General features: G+C 36.7%; 2 long non-coding RNA genes and 1 pseudogene across 2 annotated transcripts; 1 reads left to right on the top strand and 2 right to left on the bottom strand.

Annotated features, from left to right (window-relative positions):
- Positions 1 to 1042: 1042 nt before the first annotated feature.
- Positions 1043 to 10013, bottom strand: LOC124457970 (annotated as a pseudogene).
- Positions 10014 to 12236: 2223 nt separating this feature from the next.
- Positions 12237 to 14107, bottom strand: LOC124458199. Its single transcript, XR_006953070.1, has 3 exons — positions 14074 to 14107; positions 12920 to 12984; positions 12237 to 12409 (listed from the first exon to the last, which is right to left on the bottom strand). It is a non-coding gene; the product is annotated as an uncharacterized LOC124458199 (long non-coding RNA).
- LOC124458198 lies at positions 12670 to 22449 on the top strand. Its single transcript, XR_006953069.1, has 3 exons — positions 12670 to 12717; positions 15097 to 15156; positions 22307 to 22449. It is a non-coding gene; the product is annotated as an uncharacterized LOC124458198 (long non-coding RNA).
- The last annotated feature ends 956 nt before the right edge of the window (positions 22450 to 23405 follow it).

Here is a 23405-nt window from a genome sequence, read left to right as displayed (position 1 = left end):
CTAAGGAGGCGTACATTGAAACGCGCGCGCATCAATTCGCTTTAGTCCCGCGACCAAAGCGACTGCACAGTGCGTTTCAGTGTGTTGTAGAATTATGTTAGCGAGTATGGGGCCTGGGAGGCGTACATTGAAACGCGCGCGCATCAATTCGCTTTAGTCCCGCGACCAAAGCGACTGCACAGTGTGTTTCAGTGTGTTGTAGAATTATGTTAGCGAGTATGGGGCCTGAGGAGGCGTACATTGAAACGCGCGCATCAATTCGCTTTAGTCCCGCGACCAAAGCGACTGCACAGTGCGTTTCAGTGTGTTGTAGAATTATGTTAGCGAGTATGGGGCCTAAGGAGGCGTACATTGAAACGCGCGCGCATCAATTCGCTTTAGTCCCGCGACCAAAGCGACTGCACAGTGTGTTTCAGTGTGTTGTAGAATTATGTTAGCGAGTATGGGGCCTAAGGAGGCGTACATTGAAACGCGCGCGCATCAATTCGCTTTAGTCCCGCGACCAAAGCGACTGCACAGTGCGTTTCAGTGTGTTGTAGAATTATGTTAGCGAGTATGGGGCCTAAGGAGGCGTACATTGAAACGCGCGCGCATCAATTCGCTTTAGTCCCGCGACCAAAGCGACTGCACAGTGTGTTTCAGTGTGTTGTAGAATTATGTTAGCGAGTATGGGGCCTAAGAGGCGTACATTGAAACGCGCGCATCAATTCGCTTTAGTCCCGCGACCAAAGCGACTGCACAGTGTGTTTCAGTGTGTTGTAGAATTATGTTAGCGAGTATGGGGCCTAAGGAGGCGTACATTGAAACGCGCGCGCATCAATTCGCTTTAGTCCCGCGACCAAAGCGACTGCACAGTGCGTTTCAGTGTGTTGTAAAATTATGTTAGCGAGTATGGGGCCTAAGGAGGCGTACATTGAAACGCGCGCGCATCAATTCGCTTTAGTCCCGCGACCAAAGCGACTGCACAGTGTGTTTCAGTGTGTTGTAGAATTATGTTAGTGAGTATGGGGGCTAAGAAGGAGTACATTGAAACCCCCATCGGTTTGTTTAAAAAATTTCATTGTCGAAAGAAAAAGCGCTTTTAATGCAACAGTCAATAATAAGTTTTTTAAGAGTTCTTTTCTCAAGTTTAGTTAAAATTTGATTTTCTCAAAAATTTCTTTCCAAAACTATTTTTATTGCTCTGTTCAAAGGCACGTTGATAAATAAAGATTCGACGTCATCCGACACCAGCGATCCCGACCATCACAATCCCGAACCTCACGATCCCTTTCTCGGCGACGATAATGTCTATCGCGATCTCTATCACGACCACGGTCTCGTTCACGATCACGCCTTGAACGGTCACGATATTCACCACCACGATCACGTTCATCTCGCTCGCGATCCCTAAAAAAAATAGTAAAATCCATTTTCAGGTCAATTTTAGGCGCTGTCTCATCCAACATGCAGGCATGAGTAGGCAGGGTCTTTCAATTCCAGAAGATTGCTTCAGAGTAAAAAGTGAAGTCTTGAGACATATGAAATGTTTATTGTCATTAAAATGAACTTCGCTTTATACCAACCCGAGCATTCGTGCAAATGTTTTCAACACCAATAAAAATGCTACAAACTGTGATTGCTCAGACAAAACCTGGAAATTTGACAATAATATAACTTGAATTTAAAATATTCGGGACTGCTGGTTTTTAGTTTTCCTAAGGTTCCGTACAAGTTGCACATGTTGAAATGCAAATGTCAATACTTGTCTACTTAAAATTTTAATGAAATGAAACACGTGGTTTTTATAATAATTGCATAGTACAAACATTGAAAAGCGTCAAGTGAAAATTTTAACGGTTAAAAAAATTCTTTCCTTTAGAAAACCTCATTAACCGACCAGTAACTTTAAAAACCAGCCTGAAGTAAAGACTGCAAAATCCATAGAGCAATGGAAAGTTGGAGCAATCTAATTGCGCCAGAATAAAAGTTCCACATACGCTCTGACTGGTGAACCCCTTGTAAACCAAGCACATAATCAATGCTACTTCGCGAGTGTAAAATGGTAGCTATTAAACAGCCGATAAATTCCGTTCTAGATCGCAATTCTAAAATGCCCAAGAGGAATTTGAAGAAAAAGTGTTGCTTTATATGAATCTTTGCTTTTTATATTTATTTACTCAAAAACGTAGCTCACCAAAGGCTTCAAACAAAGTGCAAATTTCTCAATCCTTTTGTTTACATTTTCGCGTTTTGCGAGTTCTGATTGGCTAATTTCTAAAACGTAAACTAACCTATGATTGGCTCAGAACGAAACTCCCCCTTGTTCGTATATTGTAAAGGTTTGGTAATATTCTTCAAAAATCGATGCAATTTGCAATTAAGGTCTAAACGACATTTAAGATCTTAAATCTAAATGACAGTTATTAAATTTGTCGCCCCGCATAAACAAAAGAAATTTTTAAGTACTCTCTGCGACACAATTGGAACATTAATTTAAACAAACAGAACATCCGTAACATCGGCGAATTTTCAGACTGACGGATCCGACTGTCGAAAGCTCGCTTTGTATGTGCTCACACGATCCATTTTTTGTGATCCGACTAATCGGATGATGTGAACGGGCCTTAATGCGGGGAGAAAAAATCACTTGATCACGTTACATCATGGTTAACTATGGGATTAATCTTTTGCTGAACAATAATTTTCAAACCACAATAAAAATAGCACTAAAACAAGTAACTGAATTACGATTATGGCAAATCATTTACAGCTAACGAACATTCATCATACCTGTCAAAATTTTCGACGCGGCCAGAATGCTTTATGTTTGCTTCAGGAGCACCATTTCGTGTGCCACCTAGCCCTCCACCTTGATAGAAAGTCAGAAAGACGTAACTTATAGCACAAAAAATATGAAATTGAAATATACCAAGTGTGTAGCAGCAGTCCTCCCTTTCTAGCCCATAAAAAAGAACTCACGAACTTATATGAGCCCAGGGCTAACAGATAAAAATTTAGGATACTAAAATACACGTTCCTACTTATGGCTTGAAATCCTTCCTAAAATTTAGGATTGACATTGATTGATTATTTCCTAAAACTTAGATTGATACCCCAATTATTTTACATTTTGTTCGCAGTGACAGTTTCCTTCCACTCGTTGATAAATAAATTTTTTCAAAATCACCATCTTATTTACCTAAACGTCGAGGTTTCCAGTTCTTCACTGTTCTTCCTCTTTCCACATCAACTACTATACGCCTGCCGTCAATCTTCTTACCGTCAGCATGTTTATAAGCGGCTACAATGGTACGAAACAACTAAGGACTAACTCAAACAAACACCAAAAAAACCAAACAACTGCCTTGTACATAGCTTATAAGGTAGGCAGGTGGATACACCGAGACCAGAAATCGACAACACTTGAAGATAAACCGACCAATCAACCTTACCCCATATTTGCTTACTGTAGCGAAAAATATTGGTAGCAAACATCGAGAAACAGCTTTGTATGATTTATTTCAGTCGAGGTTTGCATCACGTAGGCTGGACGGTAAAAATAGGTACGAAATGCGTACATGTGGGTAGCCTATCAAGTGCATGGCTAGTAAATGAAGTAGATTTAATGAAAATAGTTCAAATAAGATTGCATATTTAATACTATTTAAATAGAACTTGTTCATGATTTGGAAATGTTTTATAGTTACACGACCCATATACTTATTTAACTCTTTCTGCTTTTTTACAATATTTTAAGAGTAAACAATATTTTCTTTGTTTTAAAAGCATTCGAATGTAATACGAACCTATACCCACCAAAATACCCACCAGTTAAAATGAAACATTTTAAATGATCAAGTAGTGTTAGCCATGGCATAGGAGCGAGCAATCGTCTGTTGCCATTCACTTGGCAATATCGACAGTATTTGCACTGAAATGATTTAATAATAGCAGCATATTACTTTGATTGCATTGGAATTGAAAGTGTTGGAAACACCACCGGAAAAAAATGGTGGTAGATATCGATGGCATTGCAGTGAGAAAATTATTAAAAACGTGATAAAAAAATCGGATTTTGTTCCAACAACAACATCGTACTAACCAGGCTGTGTTCAACGACTTACCATTACAGACAACTTACCACAACACGGTCATTTAGAAAAATAAACGATTTCGAAACTTTGCGCTCATTAAAGAACTAAAATTGTTAATTACAAAACAAATGGTAGAACTTGTAATGGTAGAACTTACTATGCATGTCCCTTTCATGTTCAAACTCGACAAAACAATAACCACGAGGTTTTCCTGTGGTAGAATTGGTCACCATTTGAATCTACATGCGGAGAAGATACAGACAATCATAAAAATCACTCAAAGTTCTTATCCTTGAAGACAACTTATTGCTTTCAATAAGCCAAAAATACTTCCTTATAAAACGTCATGTCCTAAAAACAAGTTGACCATATTTTATAAATCGAAAATTTGATCTTCGTGCATTTTTTAGAGCTCAAAGTCGGTGATGATTTGCCTGACCTTAACATCAAAAAAACTAGGGCGAATGTCTAGATCTGACGTCATATCGGGAACCCGTTTTAAGAAAACACTGTATTTTACACATAATTTCCTCAAAAGCATAGCTATATTGTTGCATTTGCTACGTGTATGACATCTTGTGTCGTGGATGTTCAAATACATCCAATTTTAAACAAAACGCATCAGATGAATTCCCGATGTGACGTCAAAAATAACATTAGTTGCCAGTTTTTTTATTCTGGCGGTCAAATAACGAAAATGGTCAATTTTTCAACTTGGAGTGCAAAAATATCCAGCAAAATCATATTTTCCAACTATAAAATATATTACAAAAATTTTTAAAGTACTCTGAACTGTTTAAATAGCAGAAATGCAAAAACACGATATAGGCACTTTAACTACACTGACCGATTTTACAGGACCATAAACCTCCATCTCTCTTCGCAGTTTATTTTCCGATGTATCGTAATTCTAAAAAAGATAAAACCTTTCAGATACATTCATAAACATACCAGGTCTCAAAACAACGACAGAAACGTCCACAGCCGCAAATGAATGAGATATCTAAACATGTCTATTTGGAAAAAACTCGTCTTTTACATTAAACAAGTATTAACGAAGGTGCTTTTACGCAATTATGTAAACATGTTTGTAGACGAGACCGACAAAGTTCAAGTTGGCGAAGTCCTTAAAACGATTGTTGGTGTCTGAATAGGCTAACATTCCGACAAGCTGTGAGTAGTCATTTTCTGAGTTAAGCAAGGAGTAACTTTTAGAAGTAATCAACGTTTGGCTATGAAGAAGAATGCCGCCAAATCTATCGGAATACCAACAGTCTATAAAGATCCTTTTAACAATACTCCCTGGTTCGAACATTCACTTTAGGCACAACTTGCACCATAGAAGGTGAAAAGATAATTTTTTGAGAAAACAAACTCTCCTGTTGATGTTTCAAGCTGTAAAGTTGTTACCATGCATCGCACGACTGGAGTACTTGGAAAGACGTAAAAATAAGGTAGGTCAAAATGACCGGTAACGTAAACAAACCGGTCAACAAGCTTTTTGGGGCGGTCATTGCCGTTGACCGACCGTTATAGTGAGCTCTCGATAATAACCTTAACTATACATACATGTAATGGTGGGTGTAAATAACTAAAAAAACCTGGTTACATACGGTATGCATATAACGAATAATTAAAACAATTAACAATGTACTCATCTAATTAAGGGGCTGTTCATATGAGCCCGGCTACACGGGATTCATCGAGGCGTTAATTGATTTTGAGGCATTGAAAGGGGGCAAAACTTCAAGCTTAAAGATTACAGCTGTTTGCTAAGTGCCACAAGCCATTCCTGTTGAAATTCTCAAATTGGGCCAAACTGGTTGTTTCAATTTTAAATGTTTTGCATACTTATTAAATCAAAATATAGTGAAGTTGCTCTAGAAGATTTATCTAATGATATGTAAGAATAGAATTGTTTCCATTTGCCAAAATCAATTAACGCCTCACTGAATCCCAGTTAGCTGGGCTCGTATGAACAGCCCCGAAGTAATGCTCAACTCCTATTCCTAAAAAATATTGCTTACCAGTCTCCCAACAAAATAAAGTTTTAAATGCATCCGTGACAGCATTTGGATCAGTGTGAGGATCCCCTAAAATAATTAAAATAAATATCATACAGTGCGTAAATTTCACAGTTTTATGATGTTGAGTTTTGTAGTGGAGTACAAACCACTAAAACACTAGTGACTGTGTCCATCTTTGGTGTTAAGAGTCAGTGGCAAATGATTTTGTTGCATTGCCTGACAAATTTTATTAACACAGCTTATTCCTGTTTTAGTTGACTTAAAGGCAATATAGACCAGGATAGTGTGCCTCATACATATAGGCCAAAAGCAGGAATATTTTGAAATTGAATAAGGTTTTCAAGCTGTTACAACCATTTTTCATTTAGTGCACTAAAATATCCTTATAATACAGACTTTGAGTTGGAACAATGATTTGTATTGAGTGCGATGTGTTTATTTTTTAAAATTATATTGGTACAAAAATACAGGTATGTTCACAACGCACTTCATTTTGTCAATGTTAAAGGTTCAGTGCTAAGTTCTAGTGCAAAGTAAACATCACATAAGATTTATTTAATCACTACTCTTCACCAACAGCCTGCAACATAAAATAAAACAATTTAGAACATTTATAACAATTTAGGATCAACTTACATTCTTCTGCAGCTTTCCCAAATCCGCTTTGAATTCTTTCACATTTCTATTAAAAATACAACGTAAGCAGCTCTAGTTAAATATTTTACCATCAGCCACCACCATCATGTCACTATATATATATATTATGTTATAAATTACTGTTTATTCTGACAACTGATCCTCTCTTTATTCTGACAACTGATCCTCTCACAAGTTTATTCTTCTCTGCAAGTTTATTCACAACATTCTCACAAGTTTATTCTGACAACTGATCCTCTCAAGTTTATTCTGACAACTGATCCTCTCACAAGTTTATTCTGAAACTGATCCTCTCACAAGTTTATTCTGACAGCTGATCCTCTCACAAGTTTATTCTGACATCTCACAAGTTTATTCTGACAACTGATCCTCTCACAAGTTTATTCACAACTGATCCTCTCACAGTTTATTCTGACAACTGATCCTCTCACAAGTTTATTCTGACAACTGATAACAAGTTTACTCTGACAACTGATCCTCTCACAAGTTTATTCTGACAACTGATCCTCTACATTTATTCTACTGATCCTCTCACAAGTTTATTCTGACAACTGATCCTCTCACAAGTTTATTGAACTTCTTTAAAAGTTGTAATGATGAGAACAGTGGTGGATCCAGCCTTTTATCTTACCCCCTTCATACCATTTTGATACTGACATGAATATATTAATACTAATTAAAGTTCAAATTTTTCTGAAATGTAAGCAAAGCTCAATACAACTTTTTGCCCTATCTCAAAAATCATAAGTCATAATATTGTTAAATAACTCAAAAATGAAAATGTATTTTTAAGATAAACTCTGCATCTTCAAGACTTTTTAAGCACTTGAAATAAAATGCAAATAGGTGTAATTACTAGCAGAGACATATTACAGAGAAAAGTAAACTTTATAAAGAAAACGTTGTGCTTTCATGACAAATAAAAATGTAATGAGTACTATTAAAGCTGTGTATTTGATCTTTGTTTTTAATCCAGAGGGATATAAACTTCAGCTCTAAAATTGCAGTGAAATGAATTTGCATTTTTATAATTTCCTATTCAACAATGTGATCAGCTCAGCACCCGCTTTAACATTCTCAATTTAGAATTCAGCTCTTTAGGGATAGTGTGCCTCGTACATATAGGCCAAAAGCAGGAATATTTTGAACCGAATAAGGTTTTTCAAGCTGTTACAACCATTTTTCATTTAGTGCACTAAAATATCCTTATAATACAGACTTTGAGTTGGAACAATGATTTGTATTGAGTGCGATGTGTTTATTTTCAACTTTTGACCTGACAGACCAGTCAATAGAAATTGACCAATGACGGTTTTCTTTGCTCTTTTGTTGACCAATTGTATTAAAGGAAAGTTTGCAAGCTAACCTACAGATCAGTCAAAGCACACTTAAAGTTGCCTGCCTGCAGACTGGTCAAAATCAATAACTGGCCAATTGAAAACATATTTTAGAGCTTTGAAGATTGCCGACAGGTCATACATTCATACAGAAACTACTGACCTCGCTGCTGAATACACCAAAGTAATGCTTGCTCCATTAGTCTTGCAGTAATGCGTAATATTATCGGATTTTGTATGAAAATATTTTTTGAACGTAGGTAGTGATAATCTATGTTTGCTTTGATTTTGAAATATGGAACTTTCCAATTTCACAAATTTTCACCTACTTCACTTTACTGGTTTGATGTACCAACTTAAAATTTACCACCCTGAAACCAAAAACATACCTTTCTTTCTATTTTTTCAACTCTAGTTTCTGCACGAGTTGGATCAGGTGTGTCTTCAGGATCCTATGAAAAATAAGTAGAGTCGATTTTACTGATAGCACCTGCAAACTTTTTGAAGTGATTCAGTTTTTTATAGATACCACATTGGCAATGTACCTTATACACAATCACATGTCAGTTGCTGAGGAATATGAAAATCAATGTCTCTTAGTTGGGGATTAATGTTGCTCAAAAGTTTTGCACATTCATTCAACACTTGAAAATTAGAAAAAACTACAAGGTTTAACTAAATATATCTATCACTTCGAGCTAAGCACTAGAATTGCTGAGCTTGGGCAGTTTTCAATGCAAGAAATGTGTGTGCATATAACCTTGAAATTTCAAAAATGTTATTGACTTTATTCTAAATAAAGTAAAAGTTCTACTTGAATTCTCCGAAATTATGAAAAAACCAAAATTCCCAAAAATCATTAGAAAAATAATATATGTATAATTAAAAGCATTAATATGTTAGCATTTCTTTGTATAAAAAAATCTTATTAAAATCACGCAAAAGCGAGCAAATCCAATTAAACACAATAGAAAAAGAAAGTTCATCAATTGATTAAATTAGACCTTTCCATTCAATTACTTTACAAATGAAATCAAAATTCACATTCTGTGTACTCAAACAGATAGGGAATAAGAATAACTTGTTAAGTTCAACTTAATGTAGCTGTCTACTTATATCATCTGGATTTATGACTGATTTAAAAACAATGAGGTACAATAAACAATAGCTATTATATGACTTTAAAAAAATCAGAAAACCCAATCATATGAGATATGTACTTGCTGTCAACTTGGTGATATAAAATTTTTGGAATAAGAAAAATATATTGCATCATATTTAATTTCTAGTACATCAAATTCTTGAGAAGCTTCACATGCAACTTTATTGAAAAATTATGTTGATAAACCTAAATATTTTTTTATTTCAATCACGTGGTTTTCACAAGAACAAACAAGGCCGGGAAAATTTTAATACGTATATTTCCCTTGAACTGTGAACATCAAAGTTTTTCAAAAATCTTTGTATATCAGGTTGATAGCCAAAACTAATGAATTGTTTGTTTCGGTATAGAATACGCGATAACTACCCAATATTTTATAGTCAAATAAGGCGGTTTGCATCCTATGTACTATACTTCAACACATGTGAACAAAATCGAGATATCTGATTTTTCATTCCTCTAGTGTTCAAAACGCAACAACAAAACCCACAGAGGTGTTAAAATGTATTGCAACATTAAATCATCGACGTATTTAATACCTCGAAGTCAGCAACGATACTCGCAATTCCACTGTACGGCCAAGGCTTTTTCTGATGACCTAGTTTATCCAGAGGCGGAAGATATGGTATGGGAGGTCTAGCAGCAAATAATGCCAAAAGATTTGACGGTAAAAACGCGGTCATTTCGACTATAAAATTAAAATATTCGCAAACTGCCAGTTCCAACGAAATAAGAACATAATAACGAGTGAAGAAGTCAAGAAGTCAGGATTTCTATTGAGTTGGCCCACTGATCTGATAATAGACTGGATATAGCTTCTACAGGTAGCAAAAGTGAAGCCTAATTATAAATGCAAATTCACTTCCGGTTACCACGGCGGATACAAATTTCTATAGAAATGTATGGCGGATAACGTTTACAAACATGGATTTTCGAATATTTAAGACCTTTCGCGACTCCTTACTCACCTCAAGTATTAGTCATGGATAAAACAGGTTATGCGAATCGATTTGACATCAAAATAATTCCGATAGCTGTAAAATATCGACGTTAGTGGTGATTTAAAAGTTGTACATGCGAGAATGTATTTTGTCCCATCGTTGCCAATGCAAGATAGTTCACTGCTCGCTTTCCAATTTCTGAGGCATTTATGATCTAGTATACGTTTCAGTTCCTTAGAAATGATGTGAGTTAGTTTTTTATCATTCTTTCTTTATGTTGAGAGATTGTTGACATTTTATTTTTGCTGTAACTTCATTTTTTCATGAGCAAAGTACTATTGATGCTTAAACAAGACAGTTTATTCAGTTTCTTTCGCACTTTATCTTTAGTTTCCATTTCTGTAGTTGTTTTTCTCAAATGGTATAGTCGCACTTTGTGCTTAATTATTCAAAGAAGTATGATTTTCATTGACATTAAAATCTAACAAATGCGTTCTACACACATTAGGACACTTTAGTATACTGCTTTTGAAACATCAAGGTAATGTAGCCAGCCAGGTATGAATTTGCAGGCCCTCTTTATTATCATCTTGGTTTTGGTTTGTCCCTTAAGTTAATTTAAATTATCAACAGCAACATAAGACTGTGTCCACGGTTTATAATTATAAGTGTGTCCAATTGTATCCAGTATATCAGTTTCACATTGTCTTGTGCTAATTCCTTTACAGCCATGAATACTGCTTCTCAGCAACAGTTTATTGTCTACAGCTGTAAATTGGTCAACTGTTGGTTTGTTGAAGTCACACTTTACAAGTGGAATAAAGCTCTTGGAGCAATTCGATCCTCAGGGCTTTAACAACAACCCAACAGCTGAACAATTTACTGCTGCAAGACTTTGATAAAGCAGTATCCATGTTGCAATAACAACTGCACCAGACAAGATGAAACTAACATGAAGTAATTGGGGACACCTATAAAATGCCAAACAAAGAATCAAGTACAACAATTGATGCTGCTCTCAACCGAAAGTATGATTTACAAGGACAAATCACAACAGAGATGAGGATGAAGATTATAGTGATGCACCAAGCTTTTCCACTGTATCTGAATTTAAAAAGGCGCAATATCGCATGGCTGGCTATGTTGCCCAGATGGTGCAAAGAAAAAAAACTGTCCTGTTTGTCATGAAGCAGTCGGTTCAAGAAACTACAAAAATGAGTCTGCTTTCCTGACTTTAAAAGACAGGGGTAATTTCTTTAAGCCAACAGCAAGTGTAATTGTAATATGCAATGAAACAGAGAGGTGCTTTCAGAGAATGTTGGCAGCTACAGATGGAAATTTACCGCAAGGGAAAGGAATTCTGATGCTATTGCTTTGTCTGTAGTAAATGGTATAGATTTGAGGACCACATTCAAGGATCTCGATGCACACATGTTGGATACTACTGTTCACGAAAATCATATTTACTCATTAATTAAGACCATATCTAAATGCTACAGCAAGGTACGACTATACCATTTGAGAAAAACAACCACAGAAATGGAAACTTAAGATAAAGTGCGAAAGAAACTAAATAGACTTGTCTTGTTTAGCATCAATAGTACTTTGCTCATGAAAAAATGAAGTTACAGCAAAAATAAAATGTCAACAATCTCTCAACATAAAGAAAGAATGATAAAAAAAGTAACTCACATCATTTCTAAGGAACTGAAACGTATACTAGATCATAAATGCCTCAGAAATTGGAAGCGAGCAGTGAACTATCTTGCATTGGCAACGATGGGACAAAATACATTCTCGCATGTAACTTTTAAATCACCACTAACGTCGATATTTTACAGCTATAGGAATCATTTTGATGTCAAGTCGATTCGCATAACCTGTTTTATCCATGACTAATACTTGAGGTTAATAAGGAGTCGCGAAAGGTCTTAAATATTCGAAAATCCATGTTTGTAATCGTTATCCGCCATACATTTCTATAGTAATTTGTATCTCGCCGTGAATATATATATTTAGGCTCACTTTTTGCTACATGTAGATCCAGTCTATTATCAGATCAGTGGCTTGGCGTCAGGAAATATGCTCCCCAGAAGTTCATGTCTTTCTTCATGTCTAACTACGACGCTGCATGTAAAGGATTTCCGCTTTCGTCGAGCAAAATAGTGTCCGCATCCTGATGTTTTGGTCCCGTACACCCATGTCAATACTGAAAATTAATAATAGTTAAATGTGTACAACATTCATGAGTAGATTGAGTTGAGCTGAAATTGAATTTGCAATAAAATTTCTAAATCAATCCCTGTCGTGTACATTTCAATTATAGCCAAAATATAAAATTTGCTCATCTCATTTTATCGTCTCGCTGTTATGAACAGAATTCAATATTTCACAAGAAAAACAGCAGGTGATTAAAATCAAGCATTTATTGAACATTCCAATTTCTCTATTATAAAGAAAAAGCAAAGACATCATGTAGCTGGTTGCGTCTTCTTTAATCTTTCTAAATTTGTTAAGGTATTTTGATTATAAAGTTTACATATCATAGTGTCATTGTTTGTTCTTATGTCTAGAATTTTGTTATATTTGTCATAAAAAACCTGAATGTCATTTTCGTGTTGGAATTCGCACTTCACATGTTTTATATTGATACATCTGTTGATTTTGGTGGGATTTTCCCAATAGCACATTGGATAATTTATCAATTTAAAATGCTGACCCTTCTTGCATTATCACCAACAATAAATTTCGCTAGTCTTTTCAAATATCATTGGTACGACAGGGCTAAAAATCAACAAAATAAATCAAAATCATGAGACGTCACAGAATTTCAGTTATGCATATCATAAATGCGGAATGATTTTAATTTTATCTAACATGGCTTTAATCAAGAAGAATTTTTTTCCTCTTTTATACAGTCATCTATCTACTTATTTTATTCGTACAACAGATGATGACATAAAAACGTTTTGCTAGGTATGTCCTTAGAAATTACGCCTAATTGGAGTGAAAAGATCACTTCTTCACGTGATAGTACACGTGATTTTTTTCTCGTCTATATTTGTTCAACTTGTTGTAAGATAGACTATTTAAAATATTTGTTTGCGTCAAAAGTTAACAAAATGACAAAACTTTGCATAATAAAGGTCAAGTCCAAACGCTATCAGTTTTGTAGTATCTATGATTACTGAGATGTGAAAAAAATATTCTAAATTAGTGACTTCGAGATTAATTACTCTGATATTCCCTTCTTAAAAAAGGATTGCCCCCAAATCTTGAGCCCCCAATTTTTACTTGCTTCTCACGCCCCGGATCAAATTATTGTTTATCCGTATCAAAAGTTTACAAAATGATAAAACTTCATTGACCACGTTTCAAAGTTGGAACGTCAGGATGTTCAATAATTGAAATAAATAATAGTAAACTGTGAAAGGTTTATTGGCATAAAGCTTCTAAGTCAAAACTTCTTTGTGTTTACTTCAGTAATAGCTAAAATAATAAATTTGCATTTAATATTCTATTGGGTATGAACAAAATTCAATGTTTTGCAATAAAAACAGCAGGTGATTAAAATTGAACATTTATTGAAATTCCAATTTCTTTATTATCAAGCAGAAGCAAGGGCACAAGTAGCTGGTTGCGTCTTCTTTAATCTTTCTAAATTTGTTAAGGTATGTTGATTATAAAGCTCACCTATCAGAGTGTAATTGTATGTTCTTATGTCTAGAATTTTGTTATATTTGTCATAAAAAACCTGAATGTCATTTTCGTGGTAGAATTCGCGCTTCATATGTTTTATATTGATACGTCTGTTGATTTTGGTGGGATTTTCCCAATAACACATTGGATAATTTATCATTTCAAAATGCTGACCTTTCTTGCATTATCACCAACAATTAATTTCGCTAGTCTTTTCAAATATCATTGGTACGGCAAGGCTAAAAAATTAACAAAATGAATCAAAATCATGACACGTCACAGAATTTCAGTTATGCATATCACTATGTGCAATTATTTAATTGTTATCTAACATGGCTCTTATCAAGAAGAATTTTTTTCCTCATTCATAAACTGTTTATAAAGTCATCTATCTATTTATCTTATTCATAACACAGATGATGACAAAAAAAGGTTTTGCTAGGTATATATTTAGAAACTGCGCATACTTGGAATAAAAACTTACTTCTTCACGTGGTAGTACACGTGATTTTTTTCTGGTCTATAATTGTTAAACTTGTTGTAAGATAGACAATTTAAAATATTTATTTGCGTCAAAAGTTCACAAAATGACAAAACTTTGCATGATGAACTGTCAAGTCCAAACGCTATCAATTTTGAAGTATCTATGATTACTGAGATGTGACAAAATTATTCTAAATTAGAGACTTCGAGATTAATTACTCTGATATTCCCTTCTTAAATAAAGATTGTCCCTAATATCTTGAGTGCCCCAACTTTTACTTGCTTCTCACGCCCCTGATCAAATTATTCGTTTATCCGTATCAAAAGTTAACAAAATGATAAAATTTCATTGACAACGTTTCAAAGTTGGAACGCTGACAATTTTAGAGAAGCTCTGTTTATCGATTTTCTTAACTTCCTAAAATATAAATCTTTATATTTTGAGCTATCTAACTTGTAAGAGGCTGGCTACCCCGTCTTCCTTTATGATTATTTCAGTCAATAATTGAAATAAATAATAGTAAACTGTGAAAGCTTTATTGGCATAAAGCTTCCAAGTCAAAACTTCTTTGTGTTTACTTCAGTCATAGCTAAAATAAAAAATTTGCATTTCATATTTTATTGGGTATGAACAGAATTCAATATTTTACAATAAAAAGAGCAGGTGATTAAAATTGAACATTTAGTGAACATTCCAATTTCTTTATTATCAAGCAGAAGCAAGGGCATCACGTAGCTGGTTGCGTTTCCTTTAATCTTTCTAAATTGGTTAAGGTATGTTGATTTTAAAGTTTACTCTCTTTATGTAATGGTGTATTTTAACCTTCTTATTTAATGTTTTGTGTACATTTATCAATTGTTTTGTTTTGATGTCACGAATATTGTAGTTAAATATAACTTATAAGTTACTTGCGCGCTACATATGTTTTATATGGATAACATTCTTAAGTTTTGTGGGATTTCAAACACCGATAAATTTTGAATGATTTACACTGTGAAAATACCGACTTTTCCGACAATTATACCAATTAAGCAAGATATATTTACAACATTAGTGTTTAGTGCAAATTTTATCGATGTATTTTTGCTTTATATAAATATGAAATGATCAATTGTTAAAGATTTTCACGATAATTTTATGTGCACACTGCATAGAAATTTAAATTCAACCGTTAAAAATGCTTTTATTTTATCTGCATACGTGATTAGGTTTCCGTGGATCAACGAATTCATCTGGTTGAGACATAGAAATTTTGTAATCTATATTGTCGTTTAGAAACGCTGTTTTGACATCCACCTGGTGGATTTCAAGATTCTGAGCATTTCCCATAGATAGGAGATCTCTGATTGACGTGTATTTGGCCACAGGAGAAAATACTTCTTCGTAATCTGTTCCTTTCGATTGTGAGTATCCTTGTGCAACCAGTCTGTTTTTACATCTGTCAACGGATCCATTTTCATTCCTCTTTACCTTGAAAACCCATTTGGAACCAATGATGTTCTTCTCTTACGATGGTGCAACCAATTCCCAAGTGTTATTCTCCAAAAGAGATGAGTATTCTTCTGTCATGGCATTCTTCCATACTTCTGCATGCTTTCCATTCAGTGCTTCATTAACGCTTTTAGGATCATCTATGTCTGAAATCAGCGATTCAGCAACTTGATATGCGTCTACCCGACATCAACGAGGGATTTTTTTTTCTCTTGTTTGTCCTAATTTCCTTACATCTTCCATAAATGAATCTTCGTATGTCTTTCGAATTGGTGGTTCTACATGCTCTCCCACTTGCTCAGTATCTTCTCTTCTTGAGCATTGTTCATCATTTATAGTCATACTTTGTTGAAACTGTGTTGCTTGCTCTTCTGGATGAGTTGTATCAGCATTTTCATTGGTTCCTTCATTCTGTTTTTCTTCTGATGTTACATCTTCATCGTCCATATGAACGTCGGTATCGCTTAACATAGCGACATTCCTCTGCTGTGATCGTTTAGCAAAGGAAATTTGTTTTCAAGAAATACTACGTCTCTACTGATTGTAAAACGGTTTCGGTTTAAGTCGAACACCTTGTATCCTTTAGTGCCAGAGGGATATCCGACAAAGATTGCTTCGTTTCATTTTTGATCAAGCTTCTGACGATTACAGCTTGGGACGTGTACAAAACATTTGCATCCAAACACCTTTAGGTTTGAAAGATCAGGCTTCTCTCCAAATATGCATTCAAATGGTTTTTTTCGTTAATGTAGCTGTGGCACTTCGATTATGAAGATAAATGGCAGTATTACAAGCTTCCGCCCAAAAGTTCAATGGCAATGCAGCAGTGTATATCATAGACCTGGCAGATTCCAGCGTTGTACGGTTGAGACGCTCTGCCACTTCGTTTTGTTCTGGGCAATATGTGCTTGTGAATTCTTGATTTATTCCTTCGTTAGCGCAATAATTGATGAAACCGTTTGATGTGTATTCCCCACCATTGTCATTCCTTAAGATCTTCAAATGTCGTTTGTTTGAACTCTGGATTTTCATATTATTAACAAGTTCTTTAAACTTTGTGAGTACTTCACTCTTGCGCTTGATGAAATATGCAACTGCAAACCGTGAATAGTCGTCAATAAGTGTTACCATATATAAACTGCCTCCCTTCGATTCAACTTGCATGAGACCACATACATCACTGTGAACAACTTTATATGCTTTAGTAGCTGTGTGTTGACTTGTTTGAGGAAAAGGATTCCCGTGTATCTTTCCGCGAATGCATCCTTCATAATTGTTTGCAGCTTTCTCGTTTCTTCCATTATCTTTCACCGTATTTTTCTTCATCATTTTCTTTATGTAATCATGATTGAGATGGCCTAACCTTGGATGCCATATTTGAGAAGATGTATCAATTGACGATTGAGAATATTCAGGATCCTTCACAGTATGTAGCATGCCATCTGTTAACTCACCAATAACATAATCTAATACATTCATTTCCATTAAATTAGACTTTGATTTTCATGGCAATCATTGCTGGTGCGGAGTAAATTTTTGTAAGCTTTGGCACATACAACACTTTGTGCAACTCAACATGGTATACTAACTTTACCAGACCTTCACCAAGAGCATGTATCACAGTGTTGTCTCCTAAATATATTTTGGTTTGTGTTTGATATTCAACATAGCCCACAAACAAATCCTAGTTGTGTGTCATATGTTTTGTTGCAGCGGAATCGATAAATCATTCATCAGAGGGTTTAATATTATGAATAAAAGCAACATCACTGCCTTCAATAACACATGAACTTCCTTCTTTCTTATTGGTTGTATTCAACGGAAATTTCTATCTATGTGTCCCTCCTGTTTAAATCTGAAACAGGTAACATTTCTTCCCTTATTGGAATCATTTCTTCCCTTATTCTGTACACGTTTCACAAAATGCTGCTTGCTTTTCGCGGGATATGAAAGCCATTCGTACTTTTTTGAGCCATTTGGACGGAAAAAATCTTCTTTTATTTTTACTTCGAAGCTTTTTGCCATCGTTAAAGTCGCTCATAACTTTGATCCATGGATCAACATTCACCGTTAATGTTTCACGACCCAGGTCACAGTCAGTACTGCTAGTTGATGGTGTGGTGCCGTTGACGTTTCACGACCTGGGTCACAGTCAGTACTGCTAGTTGATGGTGTGGTGCCGTTGATGTTTCACGACCTGGGTCACAGTCAGTATTCTAGTTGATGGAGTGATGCCGTTGATGTTTCATGACCTGGGTCACAGTCAGTACTACTAGTTGATGGGGAGGTGCCGTTGATGTTTCATGACCTGGGTCACAGTCAGTACTACTAGTTGATGGGGTGGTGCCGTTGATGTTTCACGACCTGGGTCACAGTCAGTATTCTAGTTGATGGGGGTGGTGCCATTGATGTTTCATGACCCAGGTCACAGTCATTACTGCTAGTTGATGGGGTGGTGCCGTTGATGTTTCATGACCTGGGTCACAGACAGTACTGCTAGTTGATGGGGTGGGACCGTTGATGTTTCACGACCAAGGTCACAGTCAGTACTGCTGGTTGATGGGGTGGGACCGTTGATGTTTCACGACCAAGGACACAGACAGTACTGCTAGTTGATGGGTGGGACCGTTGATGTTTCACGACCAAGGTCACAGTCAGTACTTCTAGTTGATGGGGTGGGACCGTTGATGTTTCACGACCAAGGTCACAGTCAGTACTTCTAGTTGATGGGGTGGGACCGTTGATGTTTCACGACCAAGGTCACAACAGTACTGCTAGTTGATGGGGTGGGACCGTTGATGTTTCACGACCAAGGTCACAGACAGTACTGCTAGTTGATGGGGTGGGACTGTTGATGTTTCACGACCAAGGTCACAGACAGTACTGCTAGTTGATGGGGTGGGACTGTTGATGTTTCACGACCAAGGTCACAGACAGTACTGCTAGTTGATGGGGTGGGACTGTTGATGTTTCACGACCAAGGTCACAGACAGTACTGCTAGTTGATGGGGTGAGACCGTTGATGTTTCACGACCAAGGTCACAGTCAGTACTTCTAGTTGATGGGGTGGGACCGTTGATGTTTCACGACCAAGGTCACAGTCAGTACTGCTAGTTGATGGGGTGGGACCGTTGATGTTTCGACCCAGGTCACAGTCAGTACTGCTGGTTGATGGGGTGGGACCGTTGATGTTTCACGACCCAGGACACAGACAGTACTGCTAGTTGATGGGTGGGACCGTTGATGTTTCACGACCCAGGACACAGACAGTACTGCTAGTTAATGGGGTAGGATCGTTGATGTTTCACGACCTAGGACACAGAGAAAACTGCTAGTTGATGGGGTGGAGCCGTTGATGTTTCACGACCAAGGTCACAGACAGTACTGATAGTTGATGGGGTGGGACCGTTGATGTTTCACGACCAAGGTCACAGACAGTACTGATAGTTGATGGGTGGGACCGTTGATGTTTCACGACCCAGGACACAGACAGTACTGCTAGTTGATGGGGTGTGACCGTTGATGTTTCACGACCAAGGTCACAGACAGTACTGCTAGTTGATGGGGTCGAACCATTGATGTTTCACGACACAAGACAGTACTGCTAGTTAATGGGGTGGGACCGTTGATGTTTCAAGACCAAGGTCACAGTCAGTACTGCTAGTTGATGGGGTGGGACCGTTGATGTTTCACGACAGGTCACAGTCAGTACTGCTGGTTGATGGGGTGGGACCGTTGATGTTTCACGACCCAGGACACAGACAGTACTGCTAGTTGATGGGGTGGGACCGTTGATGTTTCACGACCCAGGACACAGACAGTACTGCTAGTTAATGGGGTAGGATCGTTGATGTTTCGACCTAGGACACAGAGCTGCTAGTTGATGGGGTGGAGCCGTTGATGTTTCACGACCAAGGTCACAGACAGTACTGATAGTTGATGGGGTGGGACCGTTGATGTTTCGACCAAGGTCACAGACAGTACTGATAGTTGATGGGGTGGGACCGTTGATGTTTCACGACCCAGGACACAGACAGTACTGCTAGTTGATGGGGTGTGACCGTTGATGTTTCACGACCAAGGTCACAACAGTACTGCTAGTTGATGGGGTCGAACCATTGATGTTTCACGACCAAGGTCACAGACGGTACTGCTAGTTGATGGGGTGGGACCGTTGATGTTTCAAGACCAAGGTCACAGTCAGTACTGCTAGTTGATGGGGTGGGACCGTTGATGTTTCACGACCCAGGTCACAGACAGTACTAATAGTTGATGGGGTGGGACCGTTGATGTTTCACGACCCAGGACACAGACAGTACTGCTAGTTGATGGGGTGGGACCGTTGATGTTTCAAGACCAAGGTCACAGTCAGTACTGCTAGTTGATGGGGTGGGACCGTTGATGTTTCACGACCCAGGTCACAGACAGTACTAATAGTTGATGGGGTGGGACCGTTGATGTTTCACGACCCAGGACACAGACAGTACTGCTAGTTGATGGGGTGGGATCGTTGATGTTTCACGACCTAGGACACAGAGAGTACTGCTAGTTGATGGGGTGGAGCCGTTGATGTTTCAAGAGCAAGGTCACAGACAGTACTGATAGTTGATGGGGTGGGACCGTTGATGTTTCACGACCCAGGACACAGACAGTACTGCTAGTTGATGGGGTGGGACCGTTGATGTTTCACGACCCAGGACACAGACAGTACTGCTAGTTGATGGGGTGGGATCGTTGAAGTTTCACGATCAAGGTCACAGTCAGTACTGCTAGTTGATGGGGTGGGACCGTTGATATTTCACGATCAAGGTCACAACAGTACTGCTAGTTGATGGGGTGGGACCGTTGATGTTTCATGACCAAGGTCACAACAGTAGTGATAGTTGATGGGGTGGGACCGTTGATGTTTCAAGATCAAGGTCATAGACAGTACTGCCAGTTGATGGGGTGGGACCGTTGATGTTTCTGACCTGGGTCACAGTTAGTACTGCTAGAAGATGAGGCATCTTTCCCTTTCTATTTCGTTATCGTGTGTCAATTTTCCACCAATTTCTTGAGAATGAAAAATGATGCTATTTTGTTTGACCACTCGTATCAGCAATTGTCTTGTTCTTTTATTTGCATCTTTATTTGCTCGTAAAGCACGTGGTATTGCTCAAATTTCTACTTATTGAACGAGCTGAGTTTATTGTTTTACAGAGCAATATTTATATAGTGTATTCATTACAAATAACAAATATTATCATTGGTCAAACAGTTGCTCTATCTAATATCTAATCTATATATGGTACATAAGGACGTCATATATGACGTCAATAAGTGTTTCTTGGGTGTTGACCGTATGAGAACGGACACACTGGTAAACCCAATTATGTACATTATATTTACTTAACAGCAAATTTGATCTTTATGAGCATGACTCAACACAAGCGATGAAAAATTCTGCCAGCAAAATTTGACTGTGTAGGTGCCGTTCCCACAAACGCGAAATTTTATGTTCCTCATAACACAAACGTTATTTATTTAACTTGTAAATTTTTCAAAGTAAACAGTACTTACACATTACATTCTCTGCCTTCAAAATTAATGTTTATTTCTTGATTAGAAATTAATCAAAATGTTTTATAAAAACGCTCTAAATTACAGCTGAATTAAAGACACCAGCTAACAAGACTTCGAATCAGATAAAGTCAGAAGAATCTGTAAGTGGGGAGCTTGAATATTGGGAAATAAGATATACGTCTACCATTTGTTCAAAATGGGAAAGGGTAACCATCTGCCCCCGTGGCTCTGGCGCCTCTGGTAAGGTCGTTTCAAAATTCTTTGCAGACGTACGCCAGGAAACGACGTTCACCGAAAAGCATTAAACATTTAGACAAATCTCAAGGTAAAAGTTTTTCTATTTTTCTTCTGGGCCTTCTTTACTATTTGTTTGTTCTTTTGATATATTTAAACGTCTTTCGATGTCAAAGTGTATGTCTGTTGAAAATAAAGCTAAAATAACAATTTTTATGGAAAGAAGGCTTCAAGCCCCAAAATTGCCCGTATGACATCGTTCTTTGAAATCAACGCCCCAATATTGAGCAAAAAGTCTACTCAAGTAAACTCCCGCGTTGGGGGACGATATTCTTTCTCCGCCTAAACTTGCTTCACTTTTTTTGACGACACGGTTGAATGACTATGGGGGCATACAATGTATTATTATTTATGAAGGATTTTAAAAACTTTTCTAACTTCCACAGAAATATCTAAATGCAGGACAAATTTAAACACAAATATTCACAGGGTTGTTTTTAGCTACCAGCTTCATTAGCCACTTTCATATACAACTGAAAATTTACAAAATGATAATATTCAACAAATTTTAGTTGTCCATAAATTATGGTTGATAAACTATATCCATATTTATCTTAATCCTTTTATAATCCTTAGATGGAATCAAGAGAAGAAAGGAATAACTACTACATTCAGAAAATATTTTCAGATGTTGTTACAAAGGAACTTGTTGATTTATTTATCCAAGAGTGGAACATTAATTACAAAAAATCTCACGGAGAATGGGAAAATACAAACGTTAGTGGTCAGAAGTTGTTCAATATTGAAAGATCAAAAAAACGATTTCGTGATGAAAAAATATTGTTAAAACTTAAAGATGGTGACACAAGTAAGTGGGATTGCATGACAATATGTAAAGCAATATTGTGTACCCACTCAATTGGAACAAAAATTAATCCAAAAGTTAAAGCTGCTTTGGAAAAACTTCGTGATGTAAGAAACGATTTCACCCATGTAAATCCAGGAAGAAAATCTGATGCCGAATTTGACAAAATGCTTTGTGATATTGACAAGTCATTTAAAGATCTAGCATTTTCATTCACTGAAATTAATGACATTAAATATCAACGAAACAGATTTAATTCTTTTCAAGAACTTCCTTGCAAATCAAATCACGATGTGGTTAAACGTACAGAATTACTTAATAAAATCACAGCAGATCTCAATAACTTGCGCAGTACTAACAATAATGAACTAACATATTACTATATTTCTGGTAATCCTGGCAGTGGTAAATCTGAATTAGCTAGACAAATTTGTGAAGAAATGTATAACTCGTTTGACTGGGAAAAGAGTACGACATTTGTGATGACACTCGAAGGAAAAGATATCGACTCTCTTTTGAAAACTTATGCTGAACTTTATCAACGATTAACCAATGATAAAACTTTTATTGATAATATTTTCAATAAAGCAAAAAGCAGCGAAGACAAAATCAAATATTTTCAATTATTGCTGACACAGCAACTGAAATCATGGCAGACATGGTGGATTGTTGTAGATAACGTGGTTGAACTTCATAAAATTTATCCATTATTACCTCAAGTTGGTGATCATAGCTGGAAAAATGGTCAAATTATAGTAACTGTTCAAAATACAGATGCCATACCACCAGATGGAAATCTAAATAAGCACATTTCAGTTAGTCATGGTATAAACTATGAAGAATGTCAAGAACTTCTATCTGTCTTTTCTG

Source organism: Xenia sp. Carnegie-2017, unplaced genomic scaffold, assembly GCF_021976095.1.
Source record: "Xenia sp. Carnegie-2017 unplaced genomic scaffold, XeniaSp_v1 HiC_scaffold_6, whole genome shotgun sequence".
In the NCBI taxonomy this organism is placed as follows: Eukaryota; Metazoa; Cnidaria; class Anthozoa; order Malacalcyonacea; family Xeniidae; genus Xenia; species Xenia sp. Carnegie-2017.
The sequence above is the reverse complement of the archived record's forward strand: the minus strand, read 5'-3'. Positions and strand labels throughout refer to the sequence as shown.